The following is a 20109-nucleotide window of genomic DNA, read 5'->3' as shown; positions in this document are numbered from 1 at the left end:
ATGTAGTGCTGGAAAGCACGCAGAGAGAAACAATTAAACATACTCTCGAATGCACATGAGGATGTGTTATCTGACCAGCTGCCTGAACATCCTTTTCAGACCTAGCAAACAAGAAGGATGTAACAGTCAAAAAAAAAATAAATAAAAAAGACAACAGAAAAAACCCACAAACTACAAACCAAACAAAAAACCCTAACAAACTCCAAACACTTTCTTTAGGATCATAAATATGTCTACTTTAGAAGACATATTTCAAAAACAACTTTTTTAAATGCAGCATATCAGCCTAAAACATTTAGCTGAATATTTTGCATGAAATAGCTTGTAGAGCGAGCAAGTGTCCATTCTCCGAACCTGTGCAATGCTTGGCACTCTCTGACAAGCAGGTTTGTTGACAGACTCAGAAAGTGGTCAGGGACCAAGTGCACAAAGAGCTGCAAGGATCTCCTCATAGACAGATGGGACCTGTCAGGGGGAACTGGAGATTAGTGGAGCCCAGGAGAGAAGCCCTGCAGTGCTGGTGCCCCTCACTATCTGTGAGATACTGAGCTGTGATCTCCATGGGCTCAGCCTAGCCCCTTTCACACCCAGCAAGCACATATTTTCCTTACCAATTTAATCTGAAAAGCATTTTAAAATATCTAGTGACCGTGCTGTGATAAAAGCATTCATAAAAACACAGAACTAAAGCTACCAATTTAGATGCTTCAATTTTTATATTTCTGCTTTGTTATACTCACGACTGGGAATGGCTCACAATAAAAGGGATGGGGCTTGGAGCACCCTGGGCTAGTCAAAGGTGCCCCTGCCCATGGCAGGAGCTGGAACTGGATGATCTTTAAGGTCCCCTCCAATCCAAAGCATTTGGAACCTTCTAGTCTGACCAGCTGAGTAAGATGGAAGGCAAAAGTTCTGTTGTAAGAATTAGAGGCTTTAAGGGCTTTTCCATATGCATGGAAAAAGATCTTGGCTGGCAAGAATTCCATTTACTCCTGCAATGCCATATTGAACTGATGCCTAGAAAGGCTGATCTTTCTATCCCTTCTCCTTTAAGAGGGAAAAGCATCCAGGCAGTTGGACCACATACAATCTACAGCCATGCAGTAAATATTCAGATTATTGCCCAACATGCACCAAAAAATCATGGCTTGGCTTGGAAGGGCCCCAAAAGAAGGAAGACAGGCAGCCTGTAACTGAATCCTACAGGGGCTTCTCATTCTCAACCCAAATCATAGAAATCTCCCATCTCTTAAAATACAGGGTCAACTTTGTTTTAACATTTCCTCTCTCCTGGGCTCTGTTCCTGAAATAAAGTACTGCCTTTTTGTTAAATTTTTATTATGAAGGCTCTTTCTTCAAAAGATTCACAAAAAAGGTTGACTTTCAAACTCACTCAAGTTGTATGGCTGATATGGAGGGTATTAGTGGGTAAGGTCTGGCAAAGAGGTTGGAAAACACATTTTCCTCGTTGTCTGGGGAAGGGAAGCATCAGAGATCTCCACAGAGTGAATTGCACAGGAGATATTTAATTAATAGCTATTAAATTGTGCCTCATGGCCGCAGCAGAAGGATTATGACAGCAGGAAAAACACAGAAATGAGCTGCTTCTCATGATCATCCGAGACCCAAACAGTGCCACAGCTGGTCCAGGAGGGATGTGACCAGGACACCTTTGGGAAAGCATGGAACAGGACAAATTATATTCAAATGATACCAAGAGAGCAAAGTTTTTCAATATTCTATAGCAAACTATTTTGACAAGCATTTCTTTATTCTCATAAGACTTAGTCTGTTTCTTTTGCTTATCTGACACGATCCTTGTGCCCACAAGTATTTTTAACGTGTTTTTGAACTGGAGATACCATCTACACCTTGTGAATATGTTCAGAGATCAGCTCCCCAAGACCAAATTCAAGTCACCAATACTGATGCATGTAACTTTTTGAGGCTGGAAATGCTTGACTGTTCATTCAGTTATTCTGAAGAACGAAATGTACAGCAATAACAGCGAAGAAAAATAAGACAAAAATAGCTTTGAAAGTGATCCTTCTTCACTGCTCCCTTTTTTTTTTTTTTTTTTAAGGACAAGAAGAACTTGACCTTAAACTGAAACAATTAATAGTCAGTGAAATGTAATTTGGCAGCTTGTTAGCTCTGCAGGGAGAGCTCTTAACACATACAAACTCTTAGAATTACACATAGGGAATGTATCTTGTAATATAAATATATAGAGTTACATTCCATTACGGGATTCAAACCTGCCATTATAGTAAAAGTATTTATTTTAACAAGGAAGTACAGTTTTAGTGTGGCTATCAAAGAAAATAAACCAGTCTGAAAACATTTTTATTTTTCATGACTGTTAATGGTCAAAGCATACAAACTGCAGTGAGAGTAAAAACAGAAACATCTTTTGAATTGTTGTCAATGTTTTGACTCACAAGAACACAAAACCCAATTACTGTAATTACAGTGAAATATCCCACAATTATTTGCTGGTCTTATGCAGCTCTTGCCCTCCCATAACTGAATGCTTGTAGAACAATTTCCCTATTTACTAGTGTTAATCATTGCTGCAGCAGACCTCTTGTTAGGGATAGAAATGAGCCAAGACACAGACTCTCATCTAACAGTGTGAAAAGGGTCCTGGTTTATTCCTCTTTACATCTTAGCCATCCTGGCTCTGACTAGCCCCTACTGCAGGGTCCAGCTGCAGGCTGTGACTGCTGGCTATTTCCTGCTGGACCATGACTGCAAGTATTGGTTTGCAGACTTTGACCACAGGCTCTCACCCAGCTCAGCTGTGACTGCAGGCTCTGACTCCATCAGACCCTGACTGACCTCACAGCAGATCTTTTACTGCAGCAATTCTCCTCCTTGCTTCATTCTACTTTGTGTCTCTCTGGATTGTTCCTTCTTCCTCAGGGCTCCTCTTCCACCAGACCCTCTACCTCCAAAATCCCCCCCTCCAGCCAACCCACCCCTTTTATCACACTTATCTTTATTAGTGACAGCTCTGACCCATGAAGGGCAAGGCTGTTCCTCTTTGGTAATTAGTACAACTGTGATTTATCAAGGGCCAGGTCCCCTGTAATCCCTTCTTCTACACCTATAAATCATGAATTCAATACAGACAATATTGTTACCAACCTGCCTGTTCCACACTGAAAAAAAAAATCTGTAAATTAAAATTAATCTAAGTAGTAGAGGAAATAATTTCCGTGTTTGCCCTTAAGCTCAAAACAAGTTCATCAAAATAATCTGTAGCTGTTGACTGCATTAAATTAAAACTACTCCTAGCTAAAGCTTCAGTTGTTATTTCACACGTTCTACTTGTAAAGAAACTCCACTTTATGGGAGTATTCCCTACTTCAAATATATTTGCTCTAAATACTTATTTTTAAAATCTTGAATATGAGGATATTTTAGATAGGACAGTAATTTGAGTAAGAGTCCAAGTTACAGCTATTAAAAAGGGAATTCAAAGTAGTCATTGTTATGTGCACCCAGTGGTTTGAAAATTTTGACTGACAGATCTTCAGATCATATAATTCAAACTGAAATATCTTATAAGCACAACTTGCCTCACAATAAGTTATCTTCCTAGAACTGCTGCAAATTAACTGATCACATTTTATTTAAAATTAAATTCATGGAACCTTCAATTCTGTACTTCACGGCTAAGTTGGGATGTACATTCTTTATTAATGCCACATTCCAACTTCCTCATACTGCTTATTCGGAACTTCCATTAGAAAATATTTATAATTAAAGAACTTAAAATATTCTAAAGAAATTGTTAAGCTTTTGCTGCTACCACTAAAATTCAAATGTTTTGAAACTCAGATTCTGAGAAGACCCAGAATAATTACATCTTCTACTCTCCCAATAGTAAACAAAAAATTAATATGACAAGGGAATGGTGACATTTAAAACTGAGACGTGACCCTGAGGTGGAACACATCCTCAAGTCAGACACCTAAAGTCTCTCTTTACTGATGCTGTTGTGGAAATACATTTGAATGTGCCCTGCAGCTCTTGGGGCTGAGGGTGACCTCTGGCAGCAGGCCATGGCTTTTCTGTGACAGTGAGAACCACAGAGGTGTCAGGAGACAAAGCTCTTCTCTCCCTCCACCCACGAACCTGCACTCAGAGCGGGGAAAAGTTCACTCTCAAACTCACCCTGCACTGGTCAGTGTGAGTGACCCTGTCCCCATCCAGTGCATCTGCAGGGGACACAGAATGTTCCTGCTGAGGAGATGGGGAAGGAAGCCCTGAGAAGCAGAAAAATGCTGCTACTGCTGAATTCAACAACCAGTGCAGCACAGACTGCCTGTAGACTGACAGCCCCAGAGAGAAATCTGGATGAATGCTGAATTTCAGGAGTGATTTGAATGAGATCAGCGTCTTCAGGGAAAGGAGATGTTGTACAAATTACAACAGATTTGTGTTTACTTTGCAAGGCTTTGGTTCTGTCCAAGCTTCTTTAAACCACATTACTGAGGACTGAGACATAAATTCATCTTTGGTATGTGTGAAAGTAATATGGCCCAATTCTCATACTTAGTGCTGTTAATCTTACTATTTATCACACTCATCATTCTTATTTTTATATAAACACACCATTACAGACATTGAACCCTAACAGAGCCATCAGGGGAAAACCCAACTTCATGATACCATCTTGATTTCCAACCAAACATTTTAATTTTAACAACAGCAAAAAAGTGTCATTTGGTTTCTAATCCATCCATCCAAATCAATTTGTTTTCTAACCAACATCCAACATAAATTGTTTCAGACACATTGCCAAGATGACAGAAATTGCAAACGTTTTTGGGACAATCTGCTTCGTGGCACTGACCAACCAAAGATGCTCTGCTATTTGTTGGCAGGCAAACCCTTGCAGAATATTCCCTTCCATTTTCTGTGGCATTAAAGATTCAGATACCACTCAATGTCTTAATTTGGGTGGAGAATCCAAACAGTGATTTCCAAGCTCCATCTTGTCCTATCATACCTACTCTACTACTGGAATGTATGAATCATATGATAACTGGAATAAAAGTTTCTCTAGAATAACTTTGTTAGAGCACTTGGATATTTTTCTTTTTAGATTATAAAAACTCACAGAAAATTGTTAAATTGCTGATTTAAATAAACCAACAAATTCATTTGTATCTCAAATAAGAGGTCACTCAAGATTAAGCTTCTTTTTGTCCAGCAAAATGAATATTTAAGACTTCTCAAGTGTTCATTCAGAAGTGGTTTGAAATAACCATTTTACTTCATCTACTAAATGTGGACAAAATGATATTTCATTACATATGCACATCTATATATTTTGGTAGGTGTATTTAGGGGGGATATTTAGGGTATTTAAGATTCCATGGCCATCCAGATGCAGAGTAGAAGCCATCCTAGGAGGGTATGTACCACTGCTGAGACAGAAAAAAACCCAGCTGGACTAACATCAGATAACAACAGACCAGGACAAAGAAGTGTTTTATGCAGTGCCTTGTCTCCAGCTGAGGTGAAGAGCAGATGCTCAAGGACAGGACAAATACACAGTGCTGGCCTCACACAGAACTTCCTATGGGCTGCAGCTGGGGCACCTTCCAAGACTGAGGTGGTATCCAAGGATTCTTGGTGGGACTTCTGACACAATAAATTTGTTCACGTGGCATTAAGAAAACATCACAATTTGTTTACACTGATCTAGTGCAGGTCTGAATGTGCACTTGCCCAGTGAATGGAATATTCATGGAGTAACCTCCAATACTGTTAATATTGCTGCAGGGGGAAAAAATGCAGCACTAGTGAAGCAGCATGTCACAGCCCTAGAAAGGTAGGATATAAGCAAAATTAATTTCATTCAAATAAACTCTCAATGAAAGAAGGTGTTACAGACTCTGGAAATAGCAAAGGCACAGCCCAAGAGTTAAATTACTGCTCTGGGGAGGATAATGCAAAGACTCCTATTACAATTCCAAAGCACTGTCACTGCCATTCAGACCCTTGGCAGCACAAATGTTTCACCCAAGGATTTGAGAGATTTGGTTTCATTTCAACACGGAGAAATTAATACCTTGCTCCCCACCTCCCCCTTCATTTCCACTGATGCTCACGTGCAGTTATTTCTTTATTCTGAGCATTGTTTTGCTATTGGGGACACCTCCCAAACGTCCCCTAAACTGATGCCTTAGGAGCTGCCTTTGCTCTAAATGCTTTAGTGTTCCCTTATCCGGATTTGGATATGGCCCTTTTCCCACCTGAGAGACAGATTTAAATGGGCTGAAACCATTTTGGCTTTTCAAAGGTTATGATGATGATGATGATGATGATGATGATGATGATGATGATGATGATGATGATGATGGTGATGGTGATGATGATGATGATGGGGTTTGCTTCCATGGCACAGAATCTCCTCCTTGATGCCCTGTCTCCCTCCACAGTTTCTTCAGACAGTTGGCAGAGAAGTTAACAAGACAAACATTGGAAAAATCTCTGACAATTCCATCTCGTGTAGAGAAAAACTGCCTGGCCCAGGAACGGCAGCAGATAAATGCAGGGAGGAAAAGGGAATGTGGATGTGTCACTGCACCCTAGGAAATGGCAACACACTAAAACCCCATTCAGTGCTGAGACGGGAGATGTGGAAATGAAAGAGGCAGCAGAAGAGAGCATGAGAAGCCTCCTTAAGAACCCTTATTCTGAATTACATTATTTCAAATAGCAAGCAATAAACTTGTTCAAATTAGTTTTTTTTATTAGAAATTACTACTGAAACAGCCTTTACTGACTCCAACTTAAATTGCCTTGCTCTCCAATTATAAGAGAAGTCCAGGAAGTATTTCAGCCCAGGCTCTTTCCACTTCAGCCAGTTCACATCCAAGACTGGCATACACTAATGCATTGATTTATTTAGCAAAGAACATCCTTACCCCTTTAAGGAGACTTCAGAAGACGACAGAAAATAATGTAATTTGAAGATCTTTACCAGGCAGAAACCCCACAAAAACTATCATGACCTTACCCAAGTAGGTCTCTAGCAGCTAAAAGTGACTTTGCTCATCTGACCTGTGAACAGACCTGTGTTATCAGTGTGATTTTACCTCACTAGAAACAGTGCAACCATAGAACTTCCAGAGATCCCATTTCTCCAGGAGTAAAAAACAAAACTAAAAAAGAAAAAAATCACCTATTTAACACACTTTATCATGATCATGCAGGTTTGAGTGTATTTTTTTGCATGCTTTCAGCTCATCAGGATTTTTAAATTCACCACTGTAAGGCCTTCAGCTGCTGGACCCCTGCATACACCAAAATCCAGTGCACACTCTCTGTCCTCTCTCTTTTACAAGATTATAGGAACAGGAGCCAACCTGAGCCCTTCACATAAACAACAAGAGAAATTTGTAGGCTTTATCTAGGGCTGCCCTTGGTCCAGGGCAGCTCATTCAGCACAAGTTAATCTTGGACAGATTCAGGTCAACCTGACCTGAAAGGATCTTAATTGGGTTAGCACAACCAGCTCTAGATACCCCATTGCCATGGTCTGATTCACCCTGTTATAAACAGTGTGAAAAAGCCACCAGCAGCAAACACTGGCATTATGCTGCTTAAGGTTTGTTGGGTTTTTTACAACTGGAATCAAGTTCCGAGAACTCAGCACAATATAAGAGTTAAAGGAACACAAGTAGACCCAAAGGGCCTGACCATGGCTGCAGTTTACATACTTACGAGGCAGATCCAGGACCAGGCTGTGTGCAAGCCAGAATTCCAGGAATTAGTTATCAGAATTGTGTTACAGATAATAATTCATAATTCCTCATAATTCACCTCACACAAAGGGGTAAAAATATTATTCTCCTTTTACAGGGGACATTAAATCCATGTCAGCAAGAATAAAAGAAAGAAAATCCAGGAACCTTTTTTGCCTTGATGGTGGATTATCACTATTACAGATGAAAAAGACAAAAAAACTAATTAAAATAATACACTGTTTTAAAAGCCATCAGCATTGCTTTATATTCCCAAACTTTCTGTTCTGTTGGGTAGAACTAATCACACCTGTATTTTTTCCATAATACAAAACAGGAGGTGCCATAAAGGAATTTTACCCACATGAGCATGGAAGGGAAAGTAGAACTCCCTAATAAAGGGGGCAAAGGAGAGAGGAAGAGCTGTCCCAGAAATTTATCAACCTCTGCCACTTCTATGGGCTTTACCCCAGAGAAATTCCCATAGAAATTATGGCCAGGTCACCTGGGATATTCCCAGCAAAATTCTCTGAGTAGAACACTAAGAGCTTTTTCCAGAGACAGTTACTCATGGTTTCCAAAGTGGTTCTATTAAAAATATAAATGCTCTCCTGCAAGTGAACAGGATTTATATTTGAAACAATATATTTGAGCTTTGCCAACTTCCCTAGTAAAAAAGAAATGCATTGTCAACACAAAACGTTGTTTAAATGCACGTTATTTTTCCATGTATTTCCCTCTGAGTGGCTTTCGAACACTGGTTTCTATTTTATCAAGTTTTATTATTCAAGTCAGACTTGAGTTTTATTTAACAGAAAATTCAGCTAAAAGTAGATATCAGTAGCTATCCATAAAAGTCCAACACCCTAATTCTGCAGGAAAGACTAAGACTTTTAAACAAAACCACTCCTAGATAATCAACAGAAGCTTTTTACAGCCTCAAAATTTACTCCTAATTTAACATTGCATTCTAGCAAAAAAAGTAACAAGGTCAAATTGCTTCATCAGTTGTAGTCAAGCAATGCTAAACAACTCAGAATTTGGCCCAGTTTTAATCAATACAAAAAACCAGTATTACTCACTTGGAAATTTATTAACTCTGATCAATACATTTCATACAACAGCTGCACACAATCAGCCAACGATGCAACCTATACAGAACACTGCAAATATTTGCTCATTGGGAAATTACTGTTGTTTCCTCTTCTCTTTCCAAAAGATAACAATATTGCAAAACATGATTTTGCCAAGTATTCAAGTGCTAAAGGTGCACCAGTTCTATGTACACAGCAGATTACTGGACACTCCAAAATTGAAGGGGAATCAGTTCCAGATGTTTTCTACTGATTAAATTCAGCCCAAGCAAGGTTAAGCAAATGACAAGCAGCTGCTTTTCTTTTTTGCCATAGTCATGAAAAATCCCCTTGGAGTTCAGGCTGACTCTAACTGGCAGACACTGAGTGCAGCACCTTTTTCTCCCGAGTTTTCATGATTAACAGAGGCTGTGAACAGCTTCCCTAGCAACTCCAGTCTGTCAGGCTTTATGCAGATAAAAATCAAAGGGAAGAAGCTCAGAAATAAAAACAAGAATAAATATTCTTTTGAAATACCCCAGTGATGCAAATCCTAAACCGCAGCCCCTCTCACTGCACATACTGCTGTTTCCAGAAGTAAATCAAAGCAGAATAAAAGAAATATTAAGGTGTCACTAAACCAGGCCATGGCTCAGTGTAACACTAGCATCACCTTTATGGCCCATCACTTCATTGCAAACAGGGCAGAAACACTTTTTACCATGTAGAGAGGTTGACACAAAGCTTTACTTCTTAGGCTTGTCTCCTATTTATCCTCAGCCATTCAAAGTTTTTTTCACACCTGATGGGATTAAACTGAAATAAAGACATTGTGTGTGCATATCCTCAAGCAAACTGACAGGTCAGATTTTCCATCCCAGCATTTATGCTGAGCTGGGCAAGGAAACATTTCCAAAGCACAGAACTTCCAAATTCTTTCCAAGGCAAATATTCCCATGGAGTTGTGGCTGGGAAGATCTGGGAAGAACAGCACGTACACCTGTATATCAAAATTATTTCCCAAGCACTGCCTGTGACTGCAAAGAGCTTGCTGTGGAAAGAGACACATCAAGCAAAGTAAATTGTTTAGAAGTGGCTACACCTGGCTACTTCAACAGGGAGCAAAACCGAAATAAAGGGAGCACTTGGTCTTTTCTTCTCTCTTTTTCAACAAATGGTTATTATATATGGACCCAGCCCCCTCCAAAGAACCAGTGTTTATTTTGCTTCTACTTATAGAATCTTTTCAGCATTCCCAGCTGACATACAACAGAAATAAGCAAAATACACGTTTTTCAAGACATTAATTCACTTTGATGAACAGTATATTTTAAGGAGTAGTAAAAGTGTATTTACTACTCCACCATCCGAGTAAAACCAGTTTAAAAGGCCATAATTTTTTTAGACATGATGCCCTCATCTCCCACAGTAATGTTTTGTCATTTCCATCAGAAAAAACCCTAAATTTTTATGGCTAAAACATAGCTTTACATTTTACATTAAATCACATCATCATTTCTCCACAGAGCATTCACTACATTTGCTGCAAAAATCAGCTTTTCTTGCAAAAGCTGCCATCCCTGATTACCACTCCTTGTTTATGCTGAGGATAAACAACTGTGCAGGCCCATGTTTAATCCTGCATTGACTAATTGCATTCCCCACTTCTGTAATGCTGTGTCAGTCTAAAAACACTTCATAAACAATTAGGACTTACAAAATCTCCGTGACAGAGACAAGACTTATATTCATGTAACAGATGATGCAACCCAAGCACAGTGAGTTAATTGTGTGCCCGAGGTCACCCCGAGAATCAGTGACAGAATCCAGGAATTCAGCCCTCCCTCCTCAGCACGGGATGAGCCTTGGACATCCAGCCTCAACAGCAACACAAGGATTCCAGCAGAGACCACCAAGATGTGCTGGAGCTTTGTCACTGCCTTACATCCTCACTTTTTACCCATTTCCTTTGTGCAAAAGGGTTTGAGACAAAAGCTGACAATTCTGGGCTTTTTTACAAAACCACTACACACACAAACACAAGAGAAAAAAAGAAAAGGAAAAAGAAATGCAATAAGTTATCCTTATTCCCATCTATAAGCACCTGCTTCTCACCTTCAGTAAAGGCTTCCTGTTGGCTCAAAAACGCCTTCACTTCCAGGCAGCCCCCAAGGAACTGCAGTGAGCCTCACACACAGCACCACAGTTCTATGTGTCACCACTGGGATACCCCCCTCCCTGTTTCCCTTTTCTCATCCACTGGATTGCATGGATATGTGCCTTGCAGTTTTAAATTCAATTACTGACGTTTGAAATTTGGGTTTTGGCATTTTAGTCCACCATGTTTTATTTTCACACTGGAGTGAGATTGTTGCTACCTCCCTGAAACCTAGCATAAAGATGGAATTCTTAAGTAGCCATAGTGAAAAAAATCCAAACTGTGTAGCACATCCTTATCTGTGCTTTTAAGAGCATGTTCCAGAGACTGTTTTCCCAGACAACCTTTTTTTAATATATTAGTTCCCCATTCCCTGCTGCACAAGCTGCAGGACAATTTTTATTAAAGTTGAGGAATTAGAAAAATCATAAGTTTATACACTGCATAAAGAGAGAAACACCAAATCCCAGTTTGTCTCTTTTTCTACTCTTTCCAAGGCTGTCCTTCCTTCCCCAGAATGGTTTGGGCCACCTGACCCCAGGCAGGGCAAGTGCAGCAAAGCTGTGCTGGCTCCCTGGAGCCCAACACATCCCTCAGGACCAGGCAGTGAGGGAGATATTTTTTATTTTTTCCACGCCGTGGGATCACATCCCACAAGCAGCTGGTTAATAGAGTGGAGATCAGGTCAAGCAGCTGCTGGATATCAAAAGTGTGGGGACAGATCACTGCAGGGAATTCGTGATCCTGGATTTCGGGGGAGACAGGGCAGGAGCATGCCTGCCCTGGGGGAGGCTCCCAGGCTGCTCTCAGCCACTTCTAGGTCAGTCCCAACTGCATATTGAATAACAATTCCACTCTAATCCACAGCCTGGACCACTGATGGGTTTATTTAATAGCACCCGAGGCAGAAATCTCTCTAAATGTATTTGTCATTTCAACAGCAAACCTCTGGTAAATGTTTTGTGAAGTATCATATTCCAGCAAGTTTTCATGCACTGTATAGGAGCCTTAAGCAGCTTTCTAGGCTATAATCCAGGTCTTGTGTTTATGGACACATAGATAATACAGGAAAAGGTGACTAAAATCAGTATTAAATGGTCTTCCACTTATCTCCTATTTAAAATGCACATTGCCACATCAGAGAAAAAACAAAAACCACTTGATCTGACATGATTGCTCATGACTAATTCATGTTCCCTATTACTTATTTCCTTCCTACTGACTGGTTTTATTGGGAGTGCGTTTTGTGTGGGTTTTGGGGTGGGGTTTTTTTGTTTATTAATTTTATTTTTCCTTTTTAAATTGCTACTTCCCTTGGAGCCAAGTTCCAAAATTGAATACATCTGGGGATAGTTCTCACACAAAAGGTGAAGGGACAGAAAGCTGTTGATGGACAAGGGCTCAGTGCTTTCCTTCACAAGGGCAGGTACTATCATCCTCCCTCAGGGTCCACACTAAAATCCAGATCCAAAACTGAAAACATCTCATGGCTGCTCCTGACAGAGGGAAAATTGTACCTCTACTTGTCCCAAGTACCTTTAGTGCTTATATCCCATTTTACTTACTGCTTTACACATACATATTCATTAAAAAACCACCCTTTGAGCCCCTCCTGCAGCCCCCAGCTGTGTCTGTCACCACACCCTGTCACCTCCTCAGGTGCTCTGCTCCCCTCACCCTCACAGCTCACACCTGGGGCTGTCCAATTTCATCCTCACCCTCACAGCTCATACCTGGGGCTGCCCCAGACCCCCAGGAATGGAGTCAAAGTGATCACATTCCCCCTCCCCTGTCCACAGCCCCTCCACCCGGGGTAAAGGGGAGGGACACAGAAAAGATATTTAGAGGGTGGTCCTTTTTAATAACACCCCTTTTTTGCTGAGACATTTACATTTTCACACACACAGCTACTTACATATAGGGAAGAGCTTTATTTTATGTGTCCTATTTTCACTTAGATCTATTTTCTCTTAAATCTATTTAGACACACACATTTACATATAGATGAATTTACAACTGCATCTCATATCTATTCAGCCTTATCTCAATTTACACTTCTGCGTTTACACTTATGCATCTGTTTAGACTGTGTCAGCTTACCCTTCTATTTGGATTCTGTATTAACACTTATTCCACAGAAAATCGATTTAGACCAGATATCTGTTTAGAGTTAAATATTTACACTTCCGTGTAATTACACATCAGCCTGTTTAGATTTAGATATCTATACAGCCTTTTATATAACCTCTATTGAGATGACATGCATCATCTACTTTTACCCTACAGTGTAAAGCAAATGTAGTTGGTTCCAGCTGGACAGAAATTCTGTATTTTAAATCATCATCCTGCACCTCAGCAGCCTCCTGTCAGTGCTGTTAGTGGCTCTCAGGTGTTTGCTCTGCAAGCCCAGAGAGATAAACCCCCCCTGACTTGTGCATCTTTTCCAGTCCTTTCTCTTATATTCTAACTTTATTTGCTCCTCATTGAATCATTTTCCAAGCATTAGCAAGTGACACCATTTGTTGTGTCAATTTTAGCACATTCAGTGTTAATTTTTAGGGGACAGGAAAAATTGTTAACTGTTTCCTGACAGCATTACTGTATTTACACTTCACAGTTGGTAACTGGGCCAAACTTTCACTCTGCAAAGATTTTCATCTCAAGTTTAGTCCGTTAAGGTAATGCTCACAATTTACCCAGATCATTCTCGTCTTTCCTAAATTCTGGAAAAGTTATAGACTGGGATAGTCATGTGAATTCACTAAAGAGCTCCTATGTCTCCCAAGTTATTCTGAGCTGGATTAGCACTGCTGATAAACTTGCAGGACCTGAGGGATGAGGCTTCTCTGGCTGCTCTGTCCAGACTTTCCCTGACCTGACCCTGATTTAGCTGTGGCAGCAATTTCTCTAATTGAGCAGGTGTCTGTATCTTGCTTTACTTCTGTTTATCTTTCTGTTGCACAACCCTGCCTTCGTAGCTGCAGCAGTTATTTTAGTAGGATGAGATATTTACAACCAAATAATGACAGAGTTTACAGAAATACAGGCTGGGCAGAATATCAGAGGCCTTGAGAAGTGGAAACACAGGATGCAGTGTGTGAGTACAGGCAGGAGATAAGAGATGGGGCACAGGCTTGGCACCGGAGACCCCACAGCTATAAATAATTCACTAATGGTCAGTTAAAATAAAAAGCAGTCGTGAAGCAGGACAAACCTGGTTGTAAGGGTAACAGAGAATGAAAAATTCTATTTCACACACATAAAAGGGAACATAACATGGTAAATTCTGATTAAACCTGGAGCTGCACAGCAATATGTCAAATTTGGAAATATGTCAAAGGGTGTTAGGAAACATTTGTAAATGACCCCAGGTGGATCCCAGGAGAAAAAGGAGAAACTCCTTTTCACCTTGTCACCACAAACATCATATTCCTCCATGTTAAGGACAGGAGATTTCAACAAGTCATTGTGTACTTCCCCTCTTCCTCCTGCAGCAAGTTATACCCAGGAACTGAATAAGCATAACTATCAGCTAAACAGGCAGAATTTTAAAAGCAAGTTTTACAGTTTTAATTGAATTTTTTTTACTACAGTTGTAGCTTTTAAATTATTTTTTTTTAAATGCAAACATTGCATTTGATTCTCTTCTGTAACAATTGGTCAAGATTTCAGTTATTCTAGCACTAAATTCTAGTTCTTACTTTTATAATGTGTGCTTACCCTCTTTGATACAGAACACCGGGTATAATACTTCTTAACCTACTTTCTGCCACACCTTATCTATTAACTCTGACTTTCCATTCTTGAAAAACCTTATTTAATTTCTCTCTTTTTCCCAAGGCTGGCTAAGTCAATAGATTCTTCCAGTACAGATGTCAGGAAAACCCCACAAGGGCCTGCATTTAATGAGAAGATTCTGCAGATTCCTCAAACATATCAAAAGAGAAACCCAATTACTGACTTCATTGTCAAGAAAATATTTCTATGACAGGATCTCGGATTTTCTTCCTTCCTTCTCTTGCCCAGAGCCTCACACACCAAGACTATGTATATTCTGGATCCCAGAGTAAAAATTATCAGGATTGTATTAGTACTGTGAAAAAGTTTACCAAAAGCTTTACAATTTATCAGGTCAATTTATAATCTCACTTTAAAAAGCTGTCTCTGTGTCATTATTACTCAATATTTTGACTCAAATACAATTCATTTGCTTCTCTAATTTTCTACATTTTTGATGTTTTAACAGCTGAAATACTCATTTTGGCAACAAAACGTCTATGCTGGAGTATGCCCTCCTTTTCAACTCATAATTATGATTTTTTTCCCCCACTGCTGTGGTGATAGTGTCTAGAAAAAGCCTGAGGGAGCTGCAAACACCTTCCCTTAGTCTGCACTGCCATGGTCTCTGGGAACATCTGGTACAAAGTCCCTGCTCAAGTCTGGTGTGACCAGTGATCCAAACGCTGGTCTTAAATCAGGCACAACAGGGAGTTGAACAAATGCAGAACAAAAATAAATTTTTAAACCTCAAAAGCTGCCAGATTTAATCAGATGTAAGAGTGGGTTTGGCAGAGTTGTTCTTTTCCTGCACCCCCCCTCGCCCCATCCCCACCCCCAGCCCTGTCATCCACTTTGGCCACAAGATAAACACAGAATTCACTGGAACTTCTCACTCAGGGCAGAAACCAGTAAAGACTGGTTGAACCAGTAAAGACTGAAAACTTCCTGGTGAAGAGGAGTTTTGACAATTCTTACACATGGGCAAGTACCATCAGTACAAGTCCTGAACTGACAGACAAATGGAGACATTAAACAGCTCTACACTGACCACAAATTCTCACTGCAAAGCCACCACCATCTGCTAAACCCACCCTCTTAAGAGCATGACATTTGTCAAAAGCATGGTATCTGGATACTTTCTCATGCTAATTTGGTGCATACCTTCATATTTACGATTTTCAGACTTACTGACAGTTATGCAGACCCTCAAAAGATTTGGTGTTTGCTTTATTCTGTAAATTTTGGCCACGTGTTTTTTCTCACCTTTCTCTTGGCTTGTCAGCACTGGAATCTCTGAATCCACTTCACTTAAAGTGTTTGCTTCTTTCTAGGTACTGCAGACTGTAATCCATCTACACCAGTATGGGAAAGCAGACCCTTTTCTTACTGGGAAATGCTACCAGTATCTGGGAAAAACCTGCTCATTTCCAGACAGGTGAATGCTGGAATTTCAGCATCCAAACTGTCATTACAGACAGAATAAATCAACATTAACACTACTGCACATTTTATATGAAAGGTAAGGGGGTCAGAGAAAACTGCAGTACTCTCACCTCTCCAGGTAAAAAACTGCTCTTGAGCAATTTTGCTTTAAACTGTGCATACATCAGCATACAAGAAACTCCCAAAATTAAACAGAAAAGCACGGTGATAAACAGGGAATTTTATTTTTAGCCCTGCAGAGATTTATCACCATGAAAGTCTTGTGACTTTGACAAATCTAACAATAATGAGTTGTGTATACAACCTACAACAGCTGACAGAGAATAATACATTCCATCTGCTGGAGCTGTCCCAGGAGGCTGACTTTCAAGGTCTAAAAACTCAAATTTCTATGATTTTTTTTCCTCCCTAATAAAAAGAACTATGAAACAGCTATCTGGTCCCTTTTGTGAAGGATGCATTGTGGTGAATAGCTGAAGAGAAAACTCAAAATGCATCTGGAAAACTCTAGTTACACCAAAATGCTGTTTCCCTTCTGTGTGGATCAGTCTCTGTGACTTGCCACTCACTCTTGCTCTTCTAATTAACTACAATCTTCATATTTGAGTGCCTTCTTTAAACCTTACAGAAACATTAGAGATGTCAGAGGGCTTGCAGCTGTCTTGCCATCCTGATAACAGACCCTGCTGCAGAGGAGTAGGTACAAAAGTACAGGTAAAGATTAATTTCAGGAATACAGAGAATACCTACGGATATAATCTCAGGTAAGGACGAAATAACTGAGGGTTTTAAACCACTACATGAAAATATTAAATCAGACACCCTGGTATGAAATAGTTCCTTAGTTGAAGCAACAGACACCCATAAAAAAAAACCAAACTGCACTGGAGGGTCACAAGATGCTCCAAGGGCTGGAGCACCTCTCCTGTACAGACAGGCTGAGAGAGATGGGGCTGCTCAGCCTGGGGAAGAGAAGGCTCTGGGGACATCTCATTCCAGCCTTCCAGCACCTAAAGGGACCTCGTAAAAACACTGCAGAGGGACTTTTTACATGGGCAAACAGTGATAGGACAAGGGGAATGGTTTTAAACTAAAAGAGGCTGTATCTAGATTAGATATTAGGAAGAAATTGTTCCCTGTGAGGGTGCTGAGGCCCTGGCACAGGTTGGCCAGAGAAGCTGTGGCTGCCCCATCCCTGGAAGTTTCCAAGGTCAGGCTGGATGGGGCTCTGAGCAACCTGGGATAGTGGAAGGTGTCCCTGCCCATGGCAGGGGGTGGGAATGAATGATCTTCAAGATTCCTTCCAACCCAAATAATTCCAGAATTCTTGGATCCTTAAGGTCCCTTCCAACCCAACCCATTTTATGCAATGCCATCCTATGACTCAGCATCACAGTTATTTTCTAGAACTTTCTAAATCTCTATGTTTGTTTTAGTTTTTCCTTATTCATTTCTTTCTAAATAGCTTAATTTTGAGAGGTTTGATTTCCAACAAGGAAACCATTATTGTGGAAGACTTTTGGCCTTTCCCTTTCTGTAAGGATGGGCAAAGTCTGAGTGCTACAGATCACTCTCCATCATCAGTCACACCCAGAACCCCATGCACAGTGCAGAGGCCAGGAGTAGTTTTTCTTTCAGGTTATCAAGTTTTTGTTTCTAAATTCTACCATTTTTGGTGAATAAAGGTCTTGTTTCTATATTATGTACTATCCAATACATGGGGTTTTTTAATTCTGCACACACAGAAACTCCCAGAACCTTAATGTTGATCATCTCTGTTTTGTAAAGGTTTCCCTTTTCTCTAAAATTCTTCACAGAAATAAGGGAAATCATTTTTACCCAGCTTGGGAAGATCTGCTTCCTAAGCAGGGTTTGAGCAAGCCAAGAGTAAGATGGGTGGATGTGGATTTCTAATGAACAAGATGTCATTAGAAAAATTCTATTTGCATGAGAAAAGATGTGTTCACATAATGCCATTGCTGAATTAAGGCAAATGTGTCCTTTTTCAAGGATGCTTGAACTACATTTCTATCTATTTTTGCCCAGAACAAGGAATTTTATCAGTGGGACTGTTAACTGTGTTGCCTGTTCTCGACAGGCATTTATTTCAGGCCTTCCTACAGTTCCTCTCTCACACCTGACCAGAGCAGCAAGGAGCTGGTTTAAAGCAATGGCTCTGCTCCTCTAGGTCAGGCCTAGAAAAGTGATCTGATTCAACCTTGCAGTTTGCCACCATCTGCAAAACATCCAGCCCCCACCAGCAATGAATAAAATATTCCACCACAGCAGCACTCAAACAGAAGCTGGCATGGCCCCTTTCAAGCACCTTTTTCGGAGTATGATCCTCTCTGCCTTTTCTACTTTCACCTTTTCTGACAGGAAAAAAATGCTCCATTTTAGAGACTTGGAGCCTAGTACTTCCACTTCCTAGGAATAGAAGCCTATTAATTCTGGCAAGGGGAATTTCACTGAGAGAAATCAGGTTTAAACTTTTGAGAGGTGTCAAGAATGTTCACTCAATTGAGCAATTGAGTTCACCAACTACATTCCTGGAAGCTTTGCAACAGAAGGAATGAATCAGGAAAATCAAATTGAGTGTGATTTAACCCAACCCTGACACTGGCTAAGGCAAAATGTGAAAGAAAAGGAAAAATAGATACAATTTAATTGGTAAGGGAATAACATGCATGGCTGTCTCCCAGAATAAGAATAAATTCAACCAGCTATAATGAAAGTACAAGAAGAAAACATTTTCAGAAAGTGGGGAAAATTTTTCCTGTCAGGCAGAAAAAGACACAGGTTTGTCTCATCACTCTTTCCTATGACACAGAGCTTTGCTCAGGTTAATTATGACCATGGAGAGAACACAGCTTTAGTGAACCAACATACACTGCAGATCTCTGAGAGCAGCCACCAGAGTCCCCAGCATCTTAGTGGCCTCCAGGACTGTTACCAGTTGCTCGACACTTTGCTGCTTCCATCCATCACATCACAACACCAAAATACAATCAGCAAAATCTGCTGTCATGTGGCCAGCAAGGGAAGCTGCTCCAGCCCAATAAACGTGCTGAGAATGAGCACAATATTCTGTTATGAGATGTGTAGTTAAAGCAGAAACTTTGGTTATAAATATCATACCCTTCATGCCCTCTCCCAGACCCCTAAAAGCACTGGAAATGCCTCTGGGTATGGAACAGGACTCAGACTATGAGCTCAAGGTGTAGCAGATCCAGAACAGAGTCCCAGCCCCATCAGACAAAGAAAATCAATGCAAAAGGGGAAAAATCAGCTTTCCAGAAAACCTTCTTTTATAATAAACAATGCCATTTTATAGGGACATTTCCATTACAAAATTAATTTAAAAAAATGGATTTTCCAAACAAAGCAAGCATGGTAACTCAGCAGTGAAATTCAGGCAGTTTCAGATGGTGACATACAACCATTGCTTATATAAAAACACAACATTTTAAATGAAGCAAGAGAAGAAACCCCACTTATCGAAACCTCTTAGTTGATGCAGGCATAAAAAAAGTTGTTTTTTCTTATTGCAATTTGTTTGCACAATGTTTAAGAGGGCACTGTAAAAAAAGTAGAAATATTTTTCCTGGTTTATTTTTTCTTCCTTCAGAAGTAAAAGGACATAAAGATAAAAGGTGAAGGAGACCTGAGAAAGCTTTCCATCCACCCTCTGAAATAATTCAAAAAAGAATGAACAATATATCTTAATTGATGGTGAACAAAGAAAGCTCTTTTGATATTCACACCATATGAATTGAAGACTTCCTTTAATTTGTGTCCCCCTATTTTTGTTATGCAACCATCCTTGCTTGGAGGCATATTGCTTTACTAATTAGCTTAGAATTGTTTTTTCATAGAACTTTTCCCTTCA

The 20109-nt window shown here is 40.1% G+C and overlaps 1 protein-coding gene across 1 annotated transcript in view; it reads right to left on the bottom strand.

Moving 5' to 3' along the window:
- LOC106855798 (potassium voltage-gated channel subfamily KQT member 1-like) overlaps positions 1-20109 on the bottom strand; it is a 408060-nt gene that overhangs the window by 340525 nt on the left and 47426 nt on the right. The window lies entirely within an intron of this gene.

The sequence above is a fragment of the Sturnus vulgaris genome, chromosome 5 (genome assembly GCF_052056855.1).
Source record: "Sturnus vulgaris isolate bStuVul1 chromosome 5, bStuVul1.hap1, whole genome shotgun sequence".
Lineage (NCBI taxonomy): Eukaryota > Metazoa > Chordata > Aves > Passeriformes > Sturnidae > Sturnus > Sturnus vulgaris.
The sequence above is the reverse complement of the archived record's forward strand: the minus strand, read 5'-3'. Positions and strand labels throughout refer to the sequence as shown.